The sequence below is a fragment of the Chlorocebus sabaeus genome, chromosome 7 (assembly GCF_047675955.1).
Source record: "Chlorocebus sabaeus isolate Y175 chromosome 7, mChlSab1.0.hap1, whole genome shotgun sequence".
In the NCBI taxonomy this organism is placed as follows: Eukaryota; Metazoa; Chordata; class Mammalia; order Primates; family Cercopithecidae; genus Chlorocebus; species Chlorocebus sabaeus.
The window spans coordinates 107,851,104-107,877,221 of NC_132910.1; the positions used below are offsets into that span (position 1 = coordinate 107,851,104).

General features: G+C 36.2%; 1 protein-coding gene across 2 annotated transcripts in view; it reads left to right on the forward strand.

Moving 5' to 3' along the window:
- The first annotated feature begins 6,020 nt into the window (after positions 1-6,020).
- The window catches only part of GLRB (glycine receptor beta), a 174,095-nt gene continuing 153,997 nt past the window's right edge, over positions 6,021-26,118 (forward strand). The window contains exon 1 of one of the 2 annotated variants that reach the window (XM_073017688.1): positions 6,021-6,102. The gene's annotated coding sequence lies outside the window, so the exon portion shown is untranslated. The remainder of the gene's footprint in view (positions 6,103-26,118) is intronic. The other variant, XM_037993215.2, reaches the window with a different exon arrangement.

The following is a 26,118-nucleotide window of genomic DNA, read 5'->3' on the forward strand; positions in this document are numbered from 1 at the left end:
GCCTTTTAAACTCTTCCAACCTCTGTCTTTTATCCAGTTCCAAAGCTGCTTCCACATTTTCAGTTATCTTTATAGCAACTCTTCTGTACCAGTTTTCTGTATTAGGTCATTTTTGCCTTGCTCAAAGTACCTGAGGCTGGGTAATTTGTAAATATAAGAGATTTAATTAGCTCATGCTTCTGCAGTCTGTACAATCATGGTGCTGGCATCTACTTGGTTTTTGGGGAGGCCTTACTGAACTTTTACTCATGGTGGAAGGCAAAGTGGGAGCAGGCACGTCACATGATGAAAGCAGGAGCAAGAGAGAGTTACGTGGGGAGTGCTACATACTTAAACAACCAGAACTTGTGAGAACTCACTTAGTATTGTGAGCATAGCACCCAGCTATGAGGGATCTCCATGACCCCCATGACACAAACACCTCCACCAGGCCCCACCTCCAACATTGAGGATTACAACTTAACATGAGTTTTGGTAGGGACAAATATTCAAACTGTATCAACCTCCAATTAATTTTTTTTAAAAAACCCTTTTATGATATGAATATTCCCTTCCACCCCTTCATGTGTCCACACTGAGAATGGATAGAGAGTGTGATGTCATTTGTGAAGTTCAGGAGAAAAAAAATCCTCCAGACACACAACAACATATGAATTAAACTAATGTTCTTAAATAACTAATGTCTAAAATGTACTATTGTTGCATTTTCTATTTCAAAGCCAAAGGTGGAAAACGAAGAAAACTTCAATATCTTACCACGTTATACAAATAAGAATTTTCCCAGCAGTATAAATCTGTGAACTTTGTTCACTGAATAATACGAAATTAAAATTCTGAATTGGGCATTTTATCACCAGATCCGCATCTCACTGTGAAGAGTCACCAGCAAAGGTTAGCTTTTGTTTGGACAGGGAAGTTTGCTGTGACAACTGAAGCAGGTTTACCAAATTAGCTGTACTTGGTGGAGTGCCAGCTGAACACTTCTTTTTTCCCTCACCTCAGCTCTGTAAACCCATGTTTTGGGCTCTTATCCCCTGTGCCTGACCAATGTATTAGACAGAGGACACAGCCTTCCAGTGCCTTTTGAATATTGGCACGATCTCATTTTTAGTTATTAAAACGTTGCTCCACTTTAATGTCATAATTCCAGTCTCTCAATGTGTCCCAGCTCTGATGCAGCCATGAATTCTGCAGTTGAGCCTGGGAGTAAGTAGGTTGCCTCACTGTTTCCCCAACTTGTCCCTCCACAACCCCTTCTCATCTCATCATGCTGCAGTGGGCTGCCCTAGGATGAGGAAAGGGTGGAGGAATGAGAGTGAAAGGACAAGTTCGTAAGGGACTGGTGCTCTTGCAATATGGAATATGGGCCTTCTGTCATGGCAAATGCCCAAATAAAGTTTTCTCACATTGGAGTTGAGAATTCCACATTCCCATCTTCACCCTCCCCCTTCTCTAACACAGTACTGTTTCCTAACCAGTGGATGCATTTTTTTTTTTTTTTTGGCTAACATTTTCCTTACAATTGTCACTCAACTCTTGCCCCAGTGGTATTCACAGAGGAGCAGGCGTTAGCGTAGCGTTCTTTTCTGATGACTCACACCTGGCTACTTTCCAAGCTATTGCTTCTGGCTTTGGGAAACATTACACTTCTTTTGCTCACAGAATTCTTTAAGGCCTGGCCTCTCCCTGGGCAGCTGCAATCTTTGCTCTGAATTTTCAGCAACTCCAATCCTAGACTCTTCTAGGAAAGAATCAATTATGAATGTCTCGACCAATCACTCCCATATGAACCCAGAGGATCAGAAACTACTAAGTACTTAGTCCTGTGTTCAGAAATACCTAAATTTCTGCAGCTTAACAAATACCCAGTTGGATGAGGGGATACATTTTTATGTTTCTGGAAAACTGAGAAGCATCCCGTTTTCTACAAGTGACTATCTTAAATCAACTACTTCAAAGGTTTTTAAGATGCCTTGTCATCAGCTTTGGATTCTGAGCCAAAACTCCTAGACTATGGGAGAAGTCTCACCTTAATATGTACTTCACAAAAGGTGAGTTACAGTAACTTTAGGAGAGCATATTTAGGATGGTGTTGGTGCTCCCAGAGCTTAAATGCACGTACAAAAACCAAGGTGTACTTTAATCATGAAATTAGTAACTCTGGGTTAAAATTCTCCATAGGGCATCTGGTCCTATTCTATAGGTGATAATGTAATCAATAGTAAAAGAACTTTAATAAGATTTTTTCCAACTTGACTTGAATACCCCTTAGAGACAAATAAATCCCTATATCACAAAACCGACCAAACCATTTCTGTATAGTTCTAAGTGCTGGAAAGTTTGAATTTACATCGAGTCAAAATTTACCCCTATGTAAATTTCACCCAAGTTTTCAAATTTATCATCTAAAAACTCATAAAACTTAACCTGAGCTTGGTTTGACTTTCCGGAAGAGTCAGGGTCTAGGATCGGAGTTACTTGGAAATCAGAGCAACAGTTGCAGTCATAAAGCTCACTTTTCCTGAGTTTGTTAAGCTGCAGAAACTCAGACCTTCTCTCTGAATACAGGGACCAAGTATTTGGGAGTTTGTGTTCCTTAGGGTTTAGGGATGAGTGGAGTCACTGGTGATTGCCTTTTCCATGGAAGTATCAGAGGCTAGTATTGGAGTTTCTTGAAAATCAGATAAAAGATTGAATCAGAAAATTCACTTATCCATAGGGTAGCCCTATAGGTTTTTTGAGAACGATGGTCATTTCCCATTTAGACTAATCTTCTTTAAACTAAATTTCCCCCAAATTTTTCAATTTTTCAATGTGTGACAGTTCTGAAGTTTTCTTACTATTTTGGTGACCCTTCTGTTATTATTTTCCAGTTTTTCCAACATCCTACTTGTGGTATGTATGGTAGTCAGGATTCATAACAATGCCAGAATGAATGAAACAGGAAACCACTTCTGTTAAAAGTTAACTTTAAAACAAGAGTAAAATCATGACTCTCATGTAGATATAAAAATGAATACATGTTAAAGATTTCATATAATCAATAAGGAAATCAGGCAGACATTTTAACTGTTTCCAAAAAAATCTAAAGAGAGATTTATATAACAGAAATATTGAAAAGAAGGTAGAGGTATAGACAAAACTGCTGTTTTGTTTTTGTTTTTCATGATGGTGGGAGGAGTCAGATAACCAGGAGAGTGCCTGGAGTCCAGATAATGCAAAGTTCTCCACCGAAGCGCAGATATCTTTCCTATACTTCCTTGCTCTAGATACTATTCCTTAAAATTCACAGGATAGTGATAAATATAGAACCCAATACCTGGTAGTTGTAAAATTGCCATACAGCTTTAAAACATTCCTTTGTATTAAAAGGTTTAATATAATATGGCAATAAACACTGAGGTTAGTCTTAAGTAAAAAAGAGTAGGTGTTGAAAGTTTGCCCCTCTGTGGCATATCTTAAATGATCAATAGTTTGCTAATTGTATCTTCTCTCTCAAGTTTTCAATATTTCATGGTCTCTGGATTTACCAGTTTCAAATTAGTTAGCAAATTCAAGTTCATTGAAAAAAATACCAACTTAATTCATAAGCCTGCTATATGCATAACATACAAAATAAGTAAAAAATACAGTTTTTTGTAGATAAATTATATTTTAGTTGAACAGAACAAGGGGAATATACATATAAATATATTAAAGGCCAAGTATAACTCATTTAAAGGCAAAAGATAAGCTACTGGATTTTTAAAAATGAGTTAATATGTTAGGTTGGAATAATCAGAAATGACTTAATGAGAAGATTGAATTTCCACAAATTATAACAAGATACAGAATACTCAAGGAAAAGGAAACAAAAAAAATGGATCCTAGATTAGAATAATTGGAAATATTCCTGAATCATTCAAGGGTCTTAATTGTCAAGTTAATGAATTTGTATTTAATTCTTAAAACAGAACTATTAGAAAATTTTTTAAAAATGTTATTTATATAATAAGAACAATTTTGTGATTCAATCTAACATAGCTATGAAAGTTAGATTGGAAAACACAGAGACTGAGATAAGAAGGCCACCAGAAAGTAAACTTTATGTAACTTGACAAGATGTTTTTTTCTTTTTGCTATGGAGCAAGAGGGGATAGGAGTAGAGAAAGGACAGAAAAAAATGAAAGATTATTCCAATTTTTCCAGTGTAGATAAAAATCTCTATGAGCTTCCTAGGGCTGCTATAACCAATTACTATAATTGCTATTAACCAATTAAAACAACATAAATTTATTCTCTAACTGATCTGAAGTCTAGAAATCCCAAATCCTGGTATCAGCAGGTACATGCTTCCTCTGAAAGCTCTAGGGAAGAACCTTTACTAGCCTCTTCCTAGTTGTTGGTGACTCCTGCAATCTTTGGCTCCCTTGGTTTGTAGCAGCATCACATCAATCTGTGTCTCTATCTTCACATGGCCTTCTTCTTTGTGTTTCTCTTCTGTATCTCTGTGTATCCACTTCTTGTAAGGACACTAGTCATTGGATTTTTAAGATTCGCCCTAATCCGGTCTGAGTTCCTCTTGATCCTTCACTATCTGCAAAACCTCTGTCTCCAAATAATGTCACCTTCTGTGGTTCTTGGTATACATCAATTTTTGGTAGACACTAATTCAATCCACTATGGGTAATTTGGACAAACATGGTTTCATGACGTCTAATAAATGTTCTGCTCTGTTCTCTTAGAAAAACAGTTATTTGATAAGGTAAATTCAGGTTAAGGTTCAAGGAGCCAGATTTGTGAATGGGAAAGGCTGGAGTTGACCAACTCTTGGCTATTAAAAGCAGAGCCAAAGATAAAAATAATAATGATAGTAAAAGATGGAGTCAGTAGTAAAATTTAAATTATGAAAAAGAAGACATTCTACACAAACTTTTGGTCTGAATTAGTGAAGCAAAAAGGCAGAAACCAGGTAAGAAACAAAGTATCTTGGATCCCCAGATATTACCAACTCAGTCCATTGCTAAGGCAAAGCTGAGTTTATTACTTACTCTGTAACGAGGAATACCACCTCCACAGAGCTTTGGCAGTATCTCAAAGCAGGAGAAGGTGAGGTCGGAATTTATTGAAAATGAAAAGTTTGGTATAAGTTGGATCTTCCAAGGCAAGGACTTGATTAGGACTCCATAATGATCACGTATAATGGTCAAAGACTGCTGGAAAAATCAACCTAAGGATTTTGAAGAGAGGAAATTAAAGAATCTTAGGGCTCATATTATTGATGCTTTCCATTGAAAAGTTGATGGGTCTTTCAGAAAGTTCTTGGAATTAACAGGCAGATCATTTACCTGTGCAACAGTCTCCAGGGAAAGTAAAATTATGCTAATGAAGACAGTGTAATAGCATACTCCTGTTAATGTGAACAGTAACGTGTGATTTCTGTTCTCTGTGCCCTTTCTGTGTGTGAAGGTAGACAGCTTCAGGTCTTCACGGGAAACAGAGACACAAAGTCACAGCTGGTAGGTGTGGAATGAGGAGCCAGAAAAAAAATCTAGATGAATTCTTTGAGGTGCAGACCATAGAGCCTAAGATAAATTTTTGTTGCACTTTCATTTTATTAAAAAGATGTCTGCAACGTTGGCCAAGAGTTAAAAAGAAGTTGTGAGTGTATACAAATTTTGAAACAGTAATAATAAATCCAAGAAGGAAATGGTAATAAAATTAAGAAATATAAGGTTTTAGGAAATACTATATTGTTTTATTTAAAAATAAACTAGGTGGTTTCCATGAAGGGTTATGCTAGACATTACCAAAGCCTCCTGATAGCCAATTCTCTTCTTTGTGGATTTGTGAAACACTATACTTACCAGTCCTCTTTCAAACAGGCAAAGCCATGTGATTAGTTATGACAATAGCTTGTGAGTGGAAATAACTTCCATGTGTCACTTCTGGACAGAGGCAATGAAAATCTGTTGCGTGATCCTCCTCATTCTTTTTCAACCACTTAGACTGTGGTGGCTATATATGGAGATTCTGGACCCACAAGATAAAACCAGTCTAGATCTCTGACTCATGTGGAAGGGAGCTGCCCTGGAGAGCCAGTGGACTTGCAGCTGACATTCTGTAAGCAAGAAATACACTCCTTCGTGTGTGTGTGTGTGTGTGTATGTGTGTGTGTGTGTATCCAACAGAGTTTTGGAATTTATTTATTCCTGTATTGTATCCTATCCTATCTAATACTTGTGGTAATACTATACAGAAAATTGTAAGTGAAATGAAGAAATGATAATAAACTGGGTGAAAAAAATCATAAACAATTGTTTGAAGGACCTTGATGATGAAGAAAAAGAGGGGAAGGAGAGGGGTTTTCAAGGTTCTAGAAGAAAAAGTATGTTTCATATTTTATCTAATTTTAAAAAATTGGATGACAGAGTACTAAGACACTCAGAATTAACTTTTGAGATTTTTAGGATCATAAAATTAAGCCCTTTTCATCAGATAATGTCACTCTTTACCTTCTGATTCCCAGGACTCATATTAAAATTCATATGTTTGGTGATTTGCCAGGAATTTGACCTTAGAGCCAGGAGTTTGATCTCATTGAAACTAAAAGCCTACATTACATCACTTCACTCTTTGAAAAAAATGTTCTCTGCCCCTCTATCCTCTAGATTATTGAAATATATTTTGATAGTATTTAACATAAGAAATAGTTCAAATTATTTTTAATTTATCATAGACTATTTCCTTGAGAAATTGTTTTTATACTTTTTCTATCAATCGCCAGTTAAGTACAATGTGTCCTCATAATTCCAGGAAGTAGTGTTACGGCTGTCAAAAATGATGTGTTGCATAATCAGTAACAATAAATAGGCTAATTCTTTGAAGCCATTCCTGCTGGAAGGTGTATAAGAATATCCACTGGAAAGTGCCAAAGTATACCTGCCAACAACTGAAGCCTAGGAGTTGAAAGAATTAGGGAGATAAATAAGGAAATGTGCTATAACTGTCTTGAAATATTGAAATATTAGACTGGGAGGGCATTGTGAAAGTACACAGTGATCCCTTGTTTCATGTGGCAAAGTGTTCTGTTGAGGAAAAAAGTTATCTACGACTAACTCACTTTTACTGCTAAGTCCTGAGAATGTGTTTTGTAAAAATGTGTCAAAATGAGAGAAAAAGAATCCTCTGCTATTCAAAGCCCAGTGCACGGTAAGTATTCAATACGTTGTTGGTAACAAAGGAAGTAAAAATGAAATAATATAGTCACTGAGCAATAGGTCTAGAAAATGAAAACCTATCTTTTAGTAACATTTAGAAAAGGCTTTCCTCTAGAGTTCTTGTCTTCATTGTAAAAGCTTGGGCTGTTAGTGGATAATCTCCCCTGGAGAAAAACGGAGCCAGAGTGTTAGGTTGAGGTTCACGTTGTAAATAACTGAGCTGGATTTGGGAATAGGGATGTGGGTCACATGAATGGTGACAGTTGGCTTAAGTGGCTGAGCCAAGTTGGGACTATGATTTGAGTGACAGTCTTGGGAAGAAGCCAAAGTAGAAATAACGCAGATGTCTAAAAGAATCACCAGACATTCTCCTCTGAAAACAAAAAGAAATCAGGTTAAGGCAATGGAGCAAAAAACAGGAAAAACATAAGAGAGAGGATGAATGCTGGGTTCCAAACAAATTCTTGTAAATGAAGAATAATAATTGCAATCACTTCTTAGAAGATAAAGTAAGTGTGCTGTGGCAGAGATTGCTAGCACTATCCTTACTTCCTTAGTATTAACAACCTTGCTGCTCGATGAACATACTGCAGTTCAGGAAAAATCGAGGACATGCCCCATCCTCTCTTGTAGCTAGTTAAAGCCGAGTGACTAAATTTTGCCCAATAAACTGTAGTAAAAATGCTTATGTGACACTTGGAGAAAATATACTTAAAAATATATACTTCAAGAAAATAGACTTTAAAAACACACATACACATTGTACACACAACACACACACACATGCACATACACAAACATACATATTCCCTTACAATACAAAATACAAAATAAAAATAAAATACAAAATATAATACAAAATAAATTTAAAAAACAAATATTTTAAATTTTTATTTATTTAAATTTTATTTTAATTTTATATTTAAATGGTTATTATTTAAATATTTAAAAAATACAAAAAAAATACACCATACAATAGCTATGATAAGCTCCGGCAACCATTTTAGATCATGGGTCTGGAGAAGGCAGAGTAGAAAGTTAAACGAACTTAGGTCTGTAAGGACTTCATGAAGTTTCCATTACTAACTCTGACTTGCTTATCTCTGGATCTGTTTTACTTAAATAAATATATATCTTATTTAAGTTCCTGTTATTTGAGTCTATGTTACAGGAAATACAGAGTCTGATTGGCCTGGACAGTTACAGCTATTTCTCATTTTCTCTCTAAAAATGGAGTTGTCTTGAATATAATAGAAAATTTTTGGCGACACATCTAAGTGGGAGCTTGACAAACACTGATAGTGACTCACAATGCTAAGCACTCACTAAGGTGCTACAATACTTGAAATTTTTAATTGGTTTTGTGTCACAGTGCAAAGCAGAATGTATTTTGTAATAGTAGTTTTTTAATATATTGTGGTGAATTGACGATAATCATCCTGTGACTTAGATAGCAAGAAGCTTTGGCCAACCCTCTAGTTTTTCAGATAAAGAGACTGATTAAAATCTTGACCAAAGGATGATAAAAATCCAATTTATAGTAGAAATGAAACTAGCAACTAGGTATAGTGATTTTCAGGGTATTATCTTTCTATTCTACTGCAATGCCAGTATATCAAAAGGGACAAAATTGTCTTCGCTTTTGTCAAGATGTAATTGTATAAGTGCTCTCATTGACCACACATATTGTTCTGGTATATATTTTGAAGGCCTAAACAGTTCTCCTTTGAAAAACACACAGAGTAATTTAAAATTTTTGAATTTTTATTTTGGGAAGTTTATTTTTTTAAATTTATTATTATTATTATTATTATTTTGGAGGGGATAGACTTTGGCTCTTGTTGCCCAGACTGGAGTGCAATGGTGCAATCTCTGCTCACCTCAACCTTTGCCTCCCAGGTTCAAGTGATTCTCCTGCCTCAGCCTCCTGAGTAGCTGGGATTACAGGCATGCGCCTTCATGCTCAGCTAATTATTGTATTTTTAGTAGAGATGGAGTTTCTCCATGTTGGTCAGGTTGGTCTTGAACTCCTGATCTCAGGTGATCCGCCTGCCTCAGCCTCCCAAAGTGCTGGGATTACAGGCGTGAGTCACCAAACCCGGCTATTTTGGGAAGTTTATGTAAATCTACATTCCCACCAGAACTATACTTTCATACTGACCTTAAAACACAAATAGCACTGCATATTAATATGTTTAAACGTTTTTCTGCTAGTGTAGAGAGCATCTAGATGATTCTAGCATATATGCAGAAATCAGAAGTGGATTCAGATTTTGTGAGGACCTGGACTTACATAGTTTGGAGGCATTCTCTTTAAAAGAAAACAAAATTACAAAAATGAAACTGGATAATAAACTCCATTTTTGTATAGAAAGAGAAAAGAAATCACATGAAACATAAACTTTTAAAAAGTGACAAATTCCGCAAACATTATACAATTGAGAAAAATAATACACTTTTAATAAATTGACCGTCTGATACATCCCTCTATTAAAGTTCTCCTACATTAATTTGATGTATAGCCGAATTCACCTCTTTCTGTGCCTCAATTTTGTGATAACACCTGCTAGAATAGAGAAATAATTATACAGAGAAAAGAGAAATTGTTCAATTTTTTCTATAGCATGGTGGGTCAAAGTTTACTTATTATCGGTGGATTAGAAATGATTGTTTCAGTTTTTCAACTTGTTATTGTCAATATGTTGTAAATTTTTAGGATTGTGATAATATTGAAGGAAACCTCCATCTTGTTTATTTCAAATGTGAACCGTATGATTTTAGGACATTTCAAATTTTCTTGTGCCATGACTTATTTTCACCAGAATGTCAACGTCATTCATTGAAGTGTCAACACTTTTATTGTAGTTGCATGATGTGAGTTGTATATTATTTTTTACTAATGTTAGTTAGAGTTTCATGTTAACTCAACAAGAAATTAATAAGACCATGGCAATAAGACTATGACATGGGTAAACTCATTTTAGGCCAAGGAAAGAGCATTAGCAAAGCCACGGTCTGGCAATCGTAAGGCACCCAGTTAGAAGAGAACATGTGTAGAGTAGGGTGCCACTGGGTGATTCGATCAGAAAAGTGTGCTGAAGCCAAATTGAGAGGTGGAACAAAGCATCAAATGCTGGTAAATAGTTGTAAATAGACTGTATTGCCTGTAAGTTAAGTAACTAATGGCCTGGTAGTAGATCACAAAGATAACGAAATGTAATATAATGCACTGTTAAGACCATGAGAAAGTGAAAAACTGGCTGATCTGGCAGACCATCAATGGTGTTCCTAACTCACATAAACAATGCTCAGACAAGAAAAAGTTCACTCTGCCACTATAAAATGGACTAAACATCCCCCTTTTCTGATTAATGTGAGAGATTGCTGCTTCTTTACAAAGGCAATTGTATCTCTGTTTTAATTCTTCTGCCTTCTAGATAAAAAGTATTAAGATACCTAGGATCTATCTCAGTGTTCACACCAAAACCACATTTTCCCTGGGATACCCTCAGTCAGTGACTGAATGTGGCAGAGGCACTGGAGTTGAGATCTTTCTGCCTGATTTGAAGCTCTTCTAATAGATAATGCAATTTCCACATTGGCCTGGCCAAGATTTTCTCATAGCAGCACTGCAGTCAGAAGTTCTTTCTACCCTATCCTCCTGGCCAATCTCCTTTCACAGATGTCAGATCAACAGAATAGTTTGTGGGCTCTCACTGCCCACTCCTGCTTCCTCTTTTCTTTATTTTTCATGATGTTTCTTTTAATAAATTTCTTGCACTTCTAATTCCAACTTGGTGTCTGCTTTCTGAAGGACCTAATCTGATGCAGTTAGTATTGAACATGGACTGAGAGAGCAGGAAGAAGGATGAGGGTCTGTGGACTGATCACCCATTGCCTAATTGGCATAAAGGATACTGCCCCAAGTGATATGAGGGTTACAGATAATCATTGGCACAGGTTGGTGGCCCAACATCTGAATATTTCACCAGAGGTAACATGGGACATGTTCTGGCCATTGTGGTGATTCTGACATTTAAAAGATTTGGGGAGTAGTATATATGTAAACACGGATGTGGAAAATATGCCCAATGTGTGGCACTGTGAGTGGTGAAGCTGGGCCTCCACTTTTGTGGAAAGAGAAGTACCCTAGAGAAACAAGGCATGAAAACTTTCAGGCAGTGGCTAATGTCCTGGCCAGAAAACTACTGGAAAGAAAAGTACTAAAAAATCAGAGATAAGAGAGATGGGAGGTGGAGGCATGTAGGTGGATATATAGGAATGGGCATGAAGCATGGAGATTTTTGAAAAACACACATTTATGCCCACCAGAAAGCTTCCATCATAGAAAAGGCATTGAACAATTATGTGAGCCAAGTGACTTCACCAGACTTTGTCATCAGCCATTCAAGAACTGGCACAATGGATTCATAGATAAGATGAGCATCACGGCAGAAATGGAAAATATGCACGTGCCCAACGGTACGGATTCTCACTTACCAAAACTAACCTACTGCTGCCTCTGAATATCTAACTTGCCAGCAATGGAGACTGATGCTGAACCCCCAATATGACATCATTTCTCAAGTAGAACATGCAGATGATTTTCCACCATAGGTGGAAGGCCCTATCATCTTTGAAAGGCCAGAATCCATCCTTGTGGAAATAGCTACCTATTTTGGGTAGAGATTTTCTTTCCTGTCCTCAGAGTCTTAGCTAACACCACTATTTGGAGGCTTACAGAGTACTTGATCCACAGGTAGTACATCTCACAACACATATCAGCCAACCAATGAAAGGAAGTTTGATACTAGGCCCATTTTTTATGGAATCCACTGATTGTATCACATAGCACACCACCAGAAGCAGCTAGCCACATAAACTACTGGAATGGCTTTTTCAATGTGTATCTGAAGTGTCAGCTTGTAGGCAATAGTCTCCAAGGAAGGTGTTTCACCCTCTGGGATGCCGTATATGTGACAAATTAGAGACTTCTTGCTATGGTGTGAATGGTTGTCCCCTCTGAAACTCATCTTGAAACTTTATCTGCAATGTATCAATATTAAGAAGGGGGGACTTTCAGAGTTTATTGGGTGATAAAGGCCTACTTAGAATCTGGGAAGGGAGAAGCTGAAAGATTGCTTTTAGGAAGCTTTGTTACATGGCGTGTGACCACCCCTTCAGTAAGATCTAATTATTAGAACTTTTGGAATTTGATATACTTATATTTGTTTATTTATTAATGTCAGAGTACAGTCAAGATTGGCCCAGTGACATTCAAATTTCACATGCATATGAGAAGAGTGGAATAATGACAAGATAGCATGTATGCTTACTTCGTGCAGGCACGTTAAAATTGCTTCACATGTATCATCTCATTTCCTCCCACAGTCACTGTCAAAATTAAAAAATTACTCTTATTACCACCATTTTACAAATAAGAAATTGAGATAAAGAGTTTTCCTAATGTGCCCAGCAGCACACAGCTGTTAAACAGTGCAGCAAGTTTTCAAATCTAGCTTTACTCTGGAGCCTATATTACCTACACATTACTTGCAAGAAGATAGAGAAACCTAGCAGGAATACATTCTTAATGCCGAGAAGTTCTGAATTATCATGTGCTCATGATAAGATCTACTCTACTGATCTGCTCTATTACAGGGACATGCATCACAAATTAAACGAAGCAGGGAGGATTATGATATTCTCTATGTGAATTAGTTTTGTCTTTCTCTTCCCTAAATATAAATCTCAGCACTCTGTGTGAATTCACGAGCTTTGGAGGCAGACATAGCCTGAGTGTGAATTTTGGCTGTGTTAGTAGCCATGAGACCTGCAGTGGGATATTATTTCCTTGTTTTTAAAACTACTGATAATAGTATTTATTTTACAGGTTGTATTTGTGTTAAGATGATGTATATGAAAAGGTCTAGTGCATCTATTATACTGGCTCAATATATTTTACTTTTCTTTCCTTCTTTACCAGGAAATTGGCTAACGTCACTTTCCTAAGATAATATAAAGAGGCATACTTGTTTATTTCTAAATTTCTATTTCTTTAAATGATATAATATTTTTATTCTGAATATTAATCGATTGGATCTTTTTTATTAAATAATTTTTCATATTGAGGTGATGAGGAAAGCACTGTATAATAGAAAATAATTTGTTCAAGCATTGGGAGTATATTAATATAGAATTTTTCCTATGTGATTTTCACAGAAATATGAATAGCTTATTTCTCTTTTAAGAGTTAGTAATTGGATTTGTAGATCTTTTCTACTCCTTAATACAAGACTTGTTGCTTTTTTGTGTTCCACCAAAACCAAAACTATGTGACTCTTCAGTGGCCATGATGCCTGTGGAATAATATTATCCTCTAACTAAAAAATGCCCATTATAAAGATCCTTATTTATCAATTTTTATTAGTTCATTCCATTCCATGAATGAGAATATAAGCTTTTGTATCACTGCTCCAAATAGGCATTTTTACATGAAGAAAAAAAATGTATAGTTTTAGTTAGAAGTCTAATTTTAGGAAGCTCCCATCTACAAAAATGTTTTCTTTTTTTTTAAAAAAAAAGTTACTGCAAATCACAGAGAAATAGCTACATAGACAGCAAACTGTTAGTAGATGCCAATAAAACTATTACTTATTGCCATTTTACAAAATAAGACACTTTTGCATAAAAAGAGTAAATTTCATTGCAACAAATTAGTAATGCAAATTTACTTTTATGAACCATTTATATCAGCATTAAATATTAGTCTCACATATTTTAATAAATTGCTAAGAAGTCTAGAGAAAATTAGGAATGCTAATTTATTTTTACAAGCCATCTAAAGCAGTATTAAATACTAGTATTATTTATTTTAATAAATTGCTAAAAGTCTAGCAAAATCCTAGAATAAAAACAAAAATTCATATAATACATTGTTTAGCAGATATTCATGAAAAGAATATTGTAAGATTATCCAAATAAAGATTTTGATGCAAATTTGTTTTCTACTGATGAACAAAGTAATATTTGATATCAAGAGAGTCAGCCTATGATTATAATTGATTAACAACTTAGAAAAAAGAGAGCAAGGTCTGCTATTACCAAAAAAAAAAAAAATGGAAAAGAAAACTTAATTAAACTTGCCATTTGGTTACATAACTTATGAAGAGAAATGATCATTCCTCTTTGGCTATGAAAGAGTAAGCCTCTGATGTAAGAAAATTCTCTCCTGGTGTCTCATGAACATCTCGCAAGCCGAGGCTCTAACAGCTTCTATATTGGATTATCTTTTCACAGATGTTTATACGGCAAAAGGCCTTGGAAAATAGAGATAGCATCTCCCTCTGGGATGGAGAGCAGGTTTGTTTGTTGTCCACTGTAATAGTAAAGATAATGTCTCTCTCCCAAGCAAAGGTTGTGTGCAGGTGTGCTTTCAGTCTTACAAATAATTAGAATGTCTTAAACCAGAGAATCTTTTCTTATACCACCACCCACTGTGTGTGCAGTCACCATTGGCTTTAGTCACATTGACCTGTGGCAACTGGGGCTCATGGAACTGGGGCAGGAAAATGAGGATACTCAGGCTATTGTTATTGCTGTGAGTAATAAACTTTCCTTTTCTCTGACCAAGAAGGACTGTGTCTTCTGTACATCCATGAAACTATGGCAACCTAACATAGCTTGCAAGCAGGATAAAATCTCAAATCTTTCACAATTTTTGACTATATTACATATTGCTTAAGGACCTAGAAACTGTCTGCTACATAGCAACGAAGCACTTTTATGCACCTGAAATAACTGGGAACAAATAATTGTGGTAAACAGATATGTGGGAAGGAATTCCTGACTGCATAAGGAATTACGAGAAATCATCTTCCCATTGGTTTGGGATAGGCCAACACTCATGGAATCCTTAGAATGTTGCCAGCAGCAACTCAAAGAAAAGCCAACTCATAGTGGCTGAGAACACAGTCCTGATATGAAAACTTCCTATGCTGTAATCTAGTGTGAAAAGATAAGCTGGACCAATCACGGTCTTTCTCTCAAGATTCTGAATGCGAACCAGAATCAGATAGCAGCAGCTGAAAGGATTAAGAGAGAGGTGCCATAAAAATCTAGTCAGAATCGTGAAGATCTTAGGCAAGTCAAACTTTTGAGGAAGAAGAATGTGAGTAAATAGACAGAAAATAGAGCTTCTCTGTAATTTTATAAAGTCTAAAAGTTGGCAAGAGGAGAAAGGTGCAAATGGACAGAAAGCAAGAGAGAGGTGATGAAGCCATGGGCTTGAGACAAACAGGCAGAGAGATAGGAGATGACCATCCTTGGAGGTGCTTGAACTGACTGATTTTCAGCTTCAATTTATGCTCTTGTCTGTGTGTATTCCCACAGTGAAACCCATTTCTCGTTGTATGGCCCCAGTGAGTTTCAGCAACAACAAAGCTCTAAAGAGATCATATCTTTTTCCAGTCGTGCTAAGGTGCTACTCTTTGTTCCTAGCTTAATTCTAAATCCTAAACAGAAAAAAAAAAAAAAAAAAAGGACATGGCCATGAAGTATCATACATATATATTGTTAAAAGAAAAACTGCAGCCCAGTTAAATTTAAAGGAGTGTAATTGAGCAATGAATGATTCATGAATTAGGCAGCCACCAGAATCACAGCAGATTCACAGAGACTCCAGGGATGCCTTGTGGTCAGAAGAAATTTATAGACAAAAAAAAAAAAAAGGAAAGTGACATACAGAAATTGGCAGCGAGGTACAGAAATAGCTGGATTGGTTTCAGGTTGGCATTTGCCTTATTTGAACACCATTTGAACACTTAGCAGTCTACGAGTGGCTGAAGTATGGCCACTGGGATCGGCCAAGACTCAGCTATTGTTACAGGCCCATACTCCTAAGTTAGGTTTCCAATCTTGTCTACCTATTAAGCTAGGTTACAGTTTGTCCACAAGGACTCAATATAGAAGTACGGAGTCCTTCTCAGGTCACGTTTAGTTTGCTTTAACAATACTAAATATAATATACATGACTTACAACTGGTAATTCTCAAATAGAAATTATTATGTATTTTTGCTTTTGTTCCAGATGATCATCTTAGACATTTAAAATAAGTGATTAAAAAAACCTTCTAGATAACTAAAATTTCGCAAAACTTTTCCTCCAAATACACAAAAGTTTCCAGAAGTCGTCTTTTTGTTCTCATAATACCAAAACAAAAATGACATTTAAACTCTATAATTAAAAGGTATTTTAAGGGCTTGGCTGATTCATTCATTCGTTTATACATACATTCATTAACTAATTTAACAAACACTTCTTAAGATGCCTTTTGTATACTAGGGCATAGCAGAAAGAAAAGATAAATATATAAATAAGAATAAGATATAGGCTTTGCTTTCTGAAAGGTCAAAGTCTTTATTTGGGGTCAACAAGAACAAAATATCACAGCACAGTAAATCTGTGGAAGTAGAGCAGAGTCGGACCTACAGCAGGGTTATTACGGTGAATAATTTTAGGGGGCACCATTCACTCAGAACCCAAGACATTCTATATATTTCTTTTATGCAATATCTTCTATGAGAACAGTACTACTAGGAATTGAGCAATGTTGTGATCCTGATTTAAAGCCAGGAAAATCATCACACAGAAGGCAATACTAGAGCTGGATGTTGAAGCTGGTATCGTATAAGGAAGGAAAGCAATCAAGGCGTTCTGGATACGCTCGGCACTCATTCTTACTTCCGTGTGCATTCGGGAACTATAGGAGGCAGGGAGGTCAAAAACTATGTTTACGACACTTTCTGGTAGCCAAAGTCTGGATGCATTCGTGTGAAATTTGGAATGTGACTGTGTGGTAGGAACCTTGTTTTGGGTGTTTTTTAACTAGCAAATAATGCGACAGAGATTTTAGAGTTTAAAGAGACGTTAGGGTTTAAAGTAGTAGCTAGACTTAATATTCCAGCATCTATTGTAGCTAAAGGCAGTCATAGTAATTGCAGGAGACAGAGTCAGCATACCTGGCTCTAGCTGTCAGCATCAATTGTGTCTCTGTGGTCATTGGTCCAGTAGCAGTCCCGTGACTCCCTCTGTACCCGCCCTTCTAATCATCTTATAAGCATTTCATTTCCTGCGATAGATCCCTTTCTGCTTGCAGTGCCTGTTTACTAGGCTAAACTCTGGCTGATACGGCATGTTCAAAGCCAAGGAGATATAAAAAACATCTTGTGGTCAGGGAATGACTCACTGCTAAGTATGTTAGAGCCAAAGGTAGACAGTGGTAGAAAAAACGAATGGAAGAATAAGGTTTGCAAAGACTAAAGAGTTTTTCAGTTCTGTTTCTTGCAAACACTTGTCATCTGGCAGATTTTCATTAAATGTTTGTTGTATGGAATTGTGTTTAAAATCTTTAGAGTTTGGTCTTTTTCCTTTAGGTAATCGAGTCGGTGGGGTGAAGAAGTATTGAACATTTTACTCAAAGAAGTAACACGATGAGATTTGTGCTTCTTATTTATAATTCTGTATGGGTTACCCACAGAAAATGAGAAGGAAGTAGAAGTGGCTAAAGGCAGAGAATCTATCACAGATTGTTCTGTAGCTTATCATGCTACCGAAAAAGCAGTTTACAAATTTAATCACATTTTATGCTAAGTTTATTATGTGATTTTAAAAAGAGTAACTGAAAACATTAATATCTCACTTGGTAATATTGAGAATCTGATAAAATTTTAAAATATTCATCAAGGTTACATACTTTTAGAGCTATGAGCAGAGGAAATTGTAAACTGTGTTGGCATTATCGTCACACAGTGGCACCAATTTGGCTGGCAAACAGACATGTCTTCCATCCATGTTTAGTCAGTATTGTGTGAGTTTGTTTATGGGTTTCTGTCTTTGGGTGACTTTGAGATATCGGGCTGTATTTTACCACACAGTGTTATTACAATTCAGGATTTTCAAATATCCTTTAGCACTGTCACCTGAAAGCCATTTGTAGTGGTGGCATTACTGCAGTACCTGAAAAATGGACCTTAAACTTTGAAATGGAGGTTAAATGTGAGGAAATGCCAGAATGAATTTATTTAGAAGAGCAAACTTTAAGATATTAGACAAAGATTGAGAAAATAAAAAGAAACTTTTAAGCAAAAATGTGTTAAAATTGGTGGAAAGTTATAACATCCTCCAACATACATTTATCTTTATAGAAAAATTAGTGAATTACGTGAGTTTTAATATAAAAGTTTTTCGAAACTCAGTCCTTGAAGAAAATGACTGCCTATGCATAATTCTATTTTATTATATTGTAAATATTTTCTTATATGTCTGTGTGACAGGAAAACACTGTGTTCTTTACTAACCCATTTAATTTTCTTCTGGCAATATAGAGAGATTCTATTTCCCACCCTCCTTTCTGGTTAGGTTGGGGCCATGTAACATACACAGCTACTAGGCTTGTACCCATAAGTAAAACATAATATACCGTGTTCTACATTTTATCTTCGTTTTCTCCCTTCTCCCCACGACTTTTTTTTTTTTTTTTTTCTTTTCTTTTCAAAAGACCATATGTTGAAGCTGGAGATACTAGCTAGAAAGAGCCTGAATTTCTGAGTCACTGCATGGAGGCAAGCTTCTCTTCAATAAATTTCACCCCCTACCACATATAAATCAATCCACATTAGCATGTGATATGAATTGGAAGTTGACTTCAATATTGTTCAGTTGTTGAGATTTTGACTGTTACAGAGTTAAACCTACTTTGATTAAAAGTCTACCACTCTGTCTCATTAGATTCTGTATGCTCCCTCAGGTCAGAGGTACTGCTTTATTTAACTCTATCACATTTTCTTCATTAAATATAGGACAATGCTTAACATTTAGTAAGTACTTAGTGTATGAAGAACAAATGAATGAATGAGTATTCTAGGCAAGAGATAATTAGCACCTATAACTAATGCAATATCAGAAGGCAGTATAAGGGTAACTAAAGATGTCTTCAACTTAAAAATTATTTTAAAAGAGAATATTTACTTTTTACAAGATTTAAAATCATAAAATGCTTTTAAAATATATTTAAGATAATATTTTTTAGAGAACAAACTATATATTTTTAAATATAAGACTTTTAAATACATAGTAAATATAGTGTCCGTTTTCACACAACTTCTTCTTAACTTTTTTCCTGAATAAATCCAGAATTGTTAAGAAATAAAAAGTAATGCATCATGAAATTTATTTTCATACATAACTTCTGCAATTAGTTGAATTAATTTTAAATCATGATGCCATCTGTTGTAACCTAATTAATTCACTTCACAGCTCTATTGTCTTAAATTCTTTTTCTTACATCAATAGACTTTAATTTTTTGAGTTTTCAGTTTGCAGAAAGTAAACTTAAAGCTTTCTGTAAACTTTCTTCTTATGAGAATCTAACTAATGCATGATGATCTGAGGTGGAACAGTTTTATCCTAAAACCATCTCCCTCCCCACCCCACCCCAGGTCCATGGAAAGATTGTCTTCCACAAAATCGGTCCCTGGTGTCAGCAAGGTTGGGTACTGCTAGTGTGGGACATTTGTTATAGTTAATGAACAATTTTTGATCCATTGTTACTAAATAAAGGCCACAGTGTACATTACGTTGTGTTGTTCAATGTGTTGTGTCATAACTGTATAATGACATTTTTCCATCATTACAGAAATATGCAGAATAGTCTCACTGCTCTACCTATTTATTAACTCCTCCCTCTTTTTCCCTGAAGCTCTGGTGACCATGGTCTCATAGTTTTGCATTTTCTATCATGCCATATGTTGGACTTATACTATATGTAGCCTTTTCAGATTGGGTTTTTTCATTTAGCAATATACATTTCAGGTTCTTTCAGGCTTTTTCACGGCTTAGTAGTTCATTTCTTTTTATTGTTGAATAATAGTCCATTGAATTGGTGTATCACCATTTATTTATCCACTCCCCTGTTGAAGGACCTCTTGGTTGCTTCCACGTTTTAGTACTTATGAATAAAGCTGCTATAAATATTCATTGCAGGATTTTGTATAGACATAGTTATCAATTCATTTGGGTAAATACCAAAGAGTGCAATTTTTGGATCATACATATGTTTACTTTTAGAAGAAACTCCCAAACTAATTTCAAAAATGGCTGTACCATTTTGCATTTCCAATAGCAATGAATGAGAGTCTATTTTGCGTTTCCAATAGCAATGAATGAAAGTTCATTTTGCGTTTCCAATAGCAATGAATGCGAGTTCCTATTGCTCCACATCAGCACTTGGTGTTGTCAGTGCTTTCAGTTTTAGCCATTTTATTGTTGGGATGTGTGGTACTCTTTCTTAAATATTTATTTCATGGTACTCTATTCTGTCATTTGTTTTTTTTGGCAAAGGTCCTCCTTCCTACTTATGAAAAGTGGGAGAAAATAGTAGAGAATTGAGGTTTACATTGGAGAATCTGAGACTAATATATTTCAGTCTTAGATCACCCTTGAATCTTAGACTTCACTTTGATTTATGCACCAAGAGGAGATTTCAGATGAAGAATATGCCTCTAAGAATCAGAATTCTGTACAATTTACTTCATTTTCCCTCTCTGCAGCATTTCCTGGCTGACATCCCAGGGCAAGTCCAACTGCTATGATGAGTGAATGAAATGACGTGGTGCCTCTGAAGAAATGAGAGATGGTCCCAACCCTTGTAATGGCCCCCGTTTTTGTCTTCAAAGTAGTTATACCCCTCCTTATGAATTGAAGCTTGTTGTAAAATGAACAGGCAGACAACTGACATGAGCAGCTGGTATAAAATTCCTTTAGAAGCATTGAATCTTTTACCCTTCTCCCTACAGTTATGAAATCTGACAGACAGATAACATAATAGTCATAGAATGGCTCAATTATAGGACACATGTATAAGGCTAATGGCACTGATATAGTTGCTTATTGCAGAGTGCCAAAGATCTGTTAACATTCTGAAATGACTATCAGGTGCTGAGTGATATTTTTAAAGGTGCTGAGACTGGATAAGCCAAATTCCTCATCAGAGAAGCACATTCTGCCTTTGTTCACACTTTCCTTTCAGCAATAGGCTTCAGGATGACTGCTCTAAGTCTGACTGTTTTATGTAAATATTATCTGAAGGATAAAAGCTAAAAATTTATATAATTCGAAAGAATTCCAAACTTTCCACTAATGATACTGGGAAGAAAGGATGCAGGCTTGATAGTTGAAGAGATTTTACTTTACACCTGGTTCATGTTATAGAAAAACTTATTTCTTAAGTGAAAAGCCAGGGTAAATCTGGCTGATAGGCAGATTGACAATATTACAGTAGTACTAAAAGGCAAAGTATTTGAAGTATTTGCCAAATACACTTCAGTGTAGCACTATACAGACTGGACAAGGTTGAAGTTTGTTCAAAGGTGAGATAGATTCGGTTTTATATGTTTTGATATTGCAGGTAAAGAAATTATTATCACTTCCCACTGCTATCCTGAGTTACATATAACTCGTGTTATACAGACCTAAATGTCTTACTGTATGCTCACTTACTTCAGAATATGTGCTAGCAGTAAGAAAATCGGGATAGTACTTTAATAAAAAAATTTCTGAAGAGCAAGGAGTAGATAGGCCTCAGCTTTATTTCGAAATAATAACTAGTTATTTAAACTATTATTACAAATATTATGTAAATGCTAGAAACATAAAAGATACTTTAACATCTAATCATTAGTGACATAGTATGGATACTTCTATATCTTCATTTCCTTTCATTGATATCATAGTTAGACCAAAATGTTTAGCAACAGTGGTAAACTGTATCACCTGTCAACAAACACTCCATCGTCTCTTGCTACTGAGATCAATGTACTTTCCTATTCTATCAATGTTGGGCTTTATCTTATGACTTGCTTTGGCCAACAAAATGTAGGTAGAACTAGCATGTTGACAATTCTGAACTTTAAAAGGCATTACCAGGTCCCACCATCTTGTGAAGCACATCTGAATCCAATTCAATTCATGGCCAGAGCACAACTGCAGCTCACAGCTAGAGCCAATAATGATCAATATGAAGAAGACATAAGTAATTGTAATATAAGCCACTGAAATTTTGAGATTGCTTATTTTTCTTTTTGTTATGGAGACTAATTTACAACTAGAAATATCAATACCTAGAAATGAAATGTTTTCACAATGACAACAAAGAAATTGAATGTTCCAGTACTAGATTGGGGCTGGTTTGGGCAGTAAGGAAACTCACAGGAATCTGGAAAAATGACAACCTATGGTAGGTGATCAGGAAATATTTGGCTAAGCTTTTAAGTGCTTTTGAATATATGAGAGACTAAGCATGCAGTTAATGTGTTTGTTGTTTGACATTTGTTGCCATTTGCTCTATTTCTAAAGCTAATACACAAAGGACAAGCTCAGATATGAACTATACTGTTTGTGAGAATGGAGGGTTATATAGAGAGTCTAAGCAATCTTGGAGGACTGAAGAATGAAGTAATCTCTCATTTTTGTTAGTAAAAGATAAAATTGAGAAATCCCTTGAGCCGTAAATATTGATTACTATTCAAGACACAACCTCAGAGCAAAAACAAATCAAGGTGCATGCCAATCACAAATTTCTTTAAAACTTCAGGTTGTAGCCTCTAGTAATTCCTTTCAGTTGGAAAAAAAAAAATGGCTGAGGAAAAGTGGCAAAGGACTTGGTCCCCGAGAGCGTTGATAAGCAAGAAGTCTTTGTAATTAAGTCTAGTGACAGATACCTGGCTCAAAAAGAATTTTGGTATGACTACAGTTCTAGAATAAAGAACATAAGTCAATAGCTTCTGAACAAATTGGATTACTTGATGGTACTGCTAGCCTGGATATTTTTTAAAAAAGAATATTACTATATTATCGGGGGAAACTGCCCCTGATAATTCAAAGTTACTTCACGTAGGTTCTTTTCTATTTCCCTAAGTGTTGGCTTGTCTGAAAAATAAAGGGAAAGAGTACAAAAGAGACAAATTTTAAAGCTGGGTATCTGGGGAAGACATCAAATGTCTGCAGGTTCCATAATGCCCCACAAGCCACAAAACCAGAAAGTTTTTATTAGTGATTTTCAAAGGGGAAGGAGTGTACAAATAGGGTGTGGGTCACAGAGATCACATGCTTCGCAAAGTAATAAAATATCACAAGGCAAATGGAAGCAGGGCGAGATCACAGGACCAGGGCGAAATTAAAATTGCTAATGAAGTTTTGGGCACGCATTTGTCATTGATAACATCTTATCAGGAGACAGGGCTTGAGAGCAGACAACCAGTGTGACCAAAATTTAATAGGTGGGAATTTCCTCATCCTAATAAGCCTGGGAGTGCTAAGGGAGACCAGGACTTATTTCATCCCTTAGTTATAACCGTAAAAGACAGACATTCCCAGAGCGGCCATTTCGGAGACCTCCCCCTAGGAACACATTCTCTTTCTCAGGGCTGTTCCTTGCTGAGAAAAAGAATTCAGTGATATTTCTCCTATTTGCTTTTGAAAGAAGAGAAATATGGCTCTGTTCCAGCCGGCTCTCAGGCAGCCATATCTAATGGTTATCTCCCTTGTTCCCTGAACATTGCTGTTATCCTGTTCTTTTTTCAAGGTGCCTAGATTTCATATTGTTTAAACAATGTGTGCAGTTAACGCAATCATCACAGGGTCCTGAGGTGACATACATTCTCAGCTTATGAAGATGATAGGATTAAGAGATTAAAGTAAAGACAGGCATAGGAAATCACAAGAGTATTGATTGGGAAGTGATCAGTGTCCATGAAATCTTCTCAATTTATGTTGAGATTGCAGTATAGACAGATATAAGAAATTATAAAAGTATTAATTTGGGAAACTAATAAATGTCCATTAAATCTTCACAATTTATGTTCTTCTGCCATGGCTTCAGCTGGTCCCTCTATTCGGGGTCCCTGACTTCCCGCAACATCTCTCCCTTTCTTTTTATTTAAATGTGCCAATAGTGATGAAGACTTGTTCATTGTCTCGATTTTGACACAGGATTCTTTGACTGGTCCAGCACACTAAAGACAAGCCGATTAAAAAGAGAAACATAATTCCAAAATTTACTACAGTGGAGCCCCCAATAGACTTAATCCAAGTTGTGGGGTTTAATTCAGAAAGATTTTCTGCCACCTGATCTAATGCCTCAGCTCTAGGCACAATGGATAAATGAACTTGAGAGTCTTCAAAAATTTGTTTCTTTAATTTAGTTATGTCCAATGATAAATTATCTTCCCCACCCAGAATGTGTCCTTTGACCATTTCCCATGAATGATCAGTCTCGTTATAGGAATATGGGGTGATATGGAAATCCAATGTATTCCAATCACACTGCATTTGCATGCGATGTTTGAGACTCACTACCCAATCTCCAAGCCAAATAACAGACTGTCTGAAATCATTAATTTGATTAGTCAATTTTTGATCAGTGCCTTGTTGAAAATTCCACATTTGGGTGGAATTGGCTTGCCAATCATTAACAAAGTGAGCCGTTTGAATAGATTGGTGTAATGCCATTCCGGCAGTGGGGACCATTGCAGTGAATGTAATTAGGCCCATGATCACAGAGATTAAAGTGAAAACAAATCTCTTAGATCCTTTTGGAATTCACTGTAACACTTCATTAATGAAGTGTATCAAGGGGGAGAATTCCCAAGGTCTGGGCAAAGTTATCAGAATCCAGATTCCTTCTTGAGCTCAAATCAACATAGCACTTCTCCTGGAGTCAAAATGGTAGTTAATGCAAGTGTATAAATGACAATTAATGCATTGGATAGTTTGATTGTTTGCCCAAATTTTGATATTTCCCACTAACAGCATGTAAGGAGGCTTAATGCAACTCTGTATGGGAACAGTCAGGTTGGAGGTAAGCAAAGTAGAATGTCCAGATCTACACTGATACTGAGAGAGGGGGATGGTAGTGAGGACAACAGAGAGAATAGTTTCCCTTCCCATACTCGCAGTCCAGACATGGCAACAGCCAATTTCCAAAGTTCTGGGTGCTCTGGGCTCAGAATGGGGAGTATCATACGAGGCCTCGGGGGCGGGGATAATGCTTTTATCTTCTCATTTTAAGGGAAAGAATGAACTGAACCTCCTATGCAAAGTAGAATGATGATTCTCATTCTCCGGGTAAGAAATGAAATAAGTAGCCTCCATGCATTCCCTTCCACCAGAGGAGCAATTGTTTTTAAATAGCTCTTTGGTGCTCAGTCTATTACTAAACCATATGAGTCATTTTTTAATATTACTGCATGTGAGTTAACGCAATCTTCCCAAATTAAAGTTTTAGATGGGCCCTCAAAATTTTTAGGGCATGATTTTCCTGCAGGTTTATATTGAAAGTATGAGGTATCTCCCATTACTCCCCCTTTCATTTGTTTTAAAGGAGAAAGGGAGAGGCCGGAGACTAAATGTCCCAGTTCCTCTGTAGCTGATCTCTCTGGAAGATAAGCAGCCCTGACTTGAGTTTCCAGATGGATACAGCCAGGTGCATGTCCGAGGCACAGAGACGGGTATTTATAACCCATGGTAACATTAAATGCAGTGCCTTCTTCTCCTGGTTGAGCAGGGCAACGGTCATCTGTAGCTCCAGGCATCCACACACTATTGTTAGTAAAGATTTACGCAGGAGCATCCATCCAGGTAAGAGGTTGAAGAAGTGGAGGAAAAGGTGTATAAGCCCAATAAGAATAATATTGTGTAGCAGGTAAATCAGTGTGAGAAGAATCTGGTGAGACAGAAACTGTAAGGAGGAGAATCATTAAATAAAACCCAGGGTAAGTGAGATTTAGTGCAGAAGGAGAAAGAGAAGAACAGAGGGATGTTATTTTCAAGCTAATATAAATGGTGAGATTTTTAGGTTTGTAA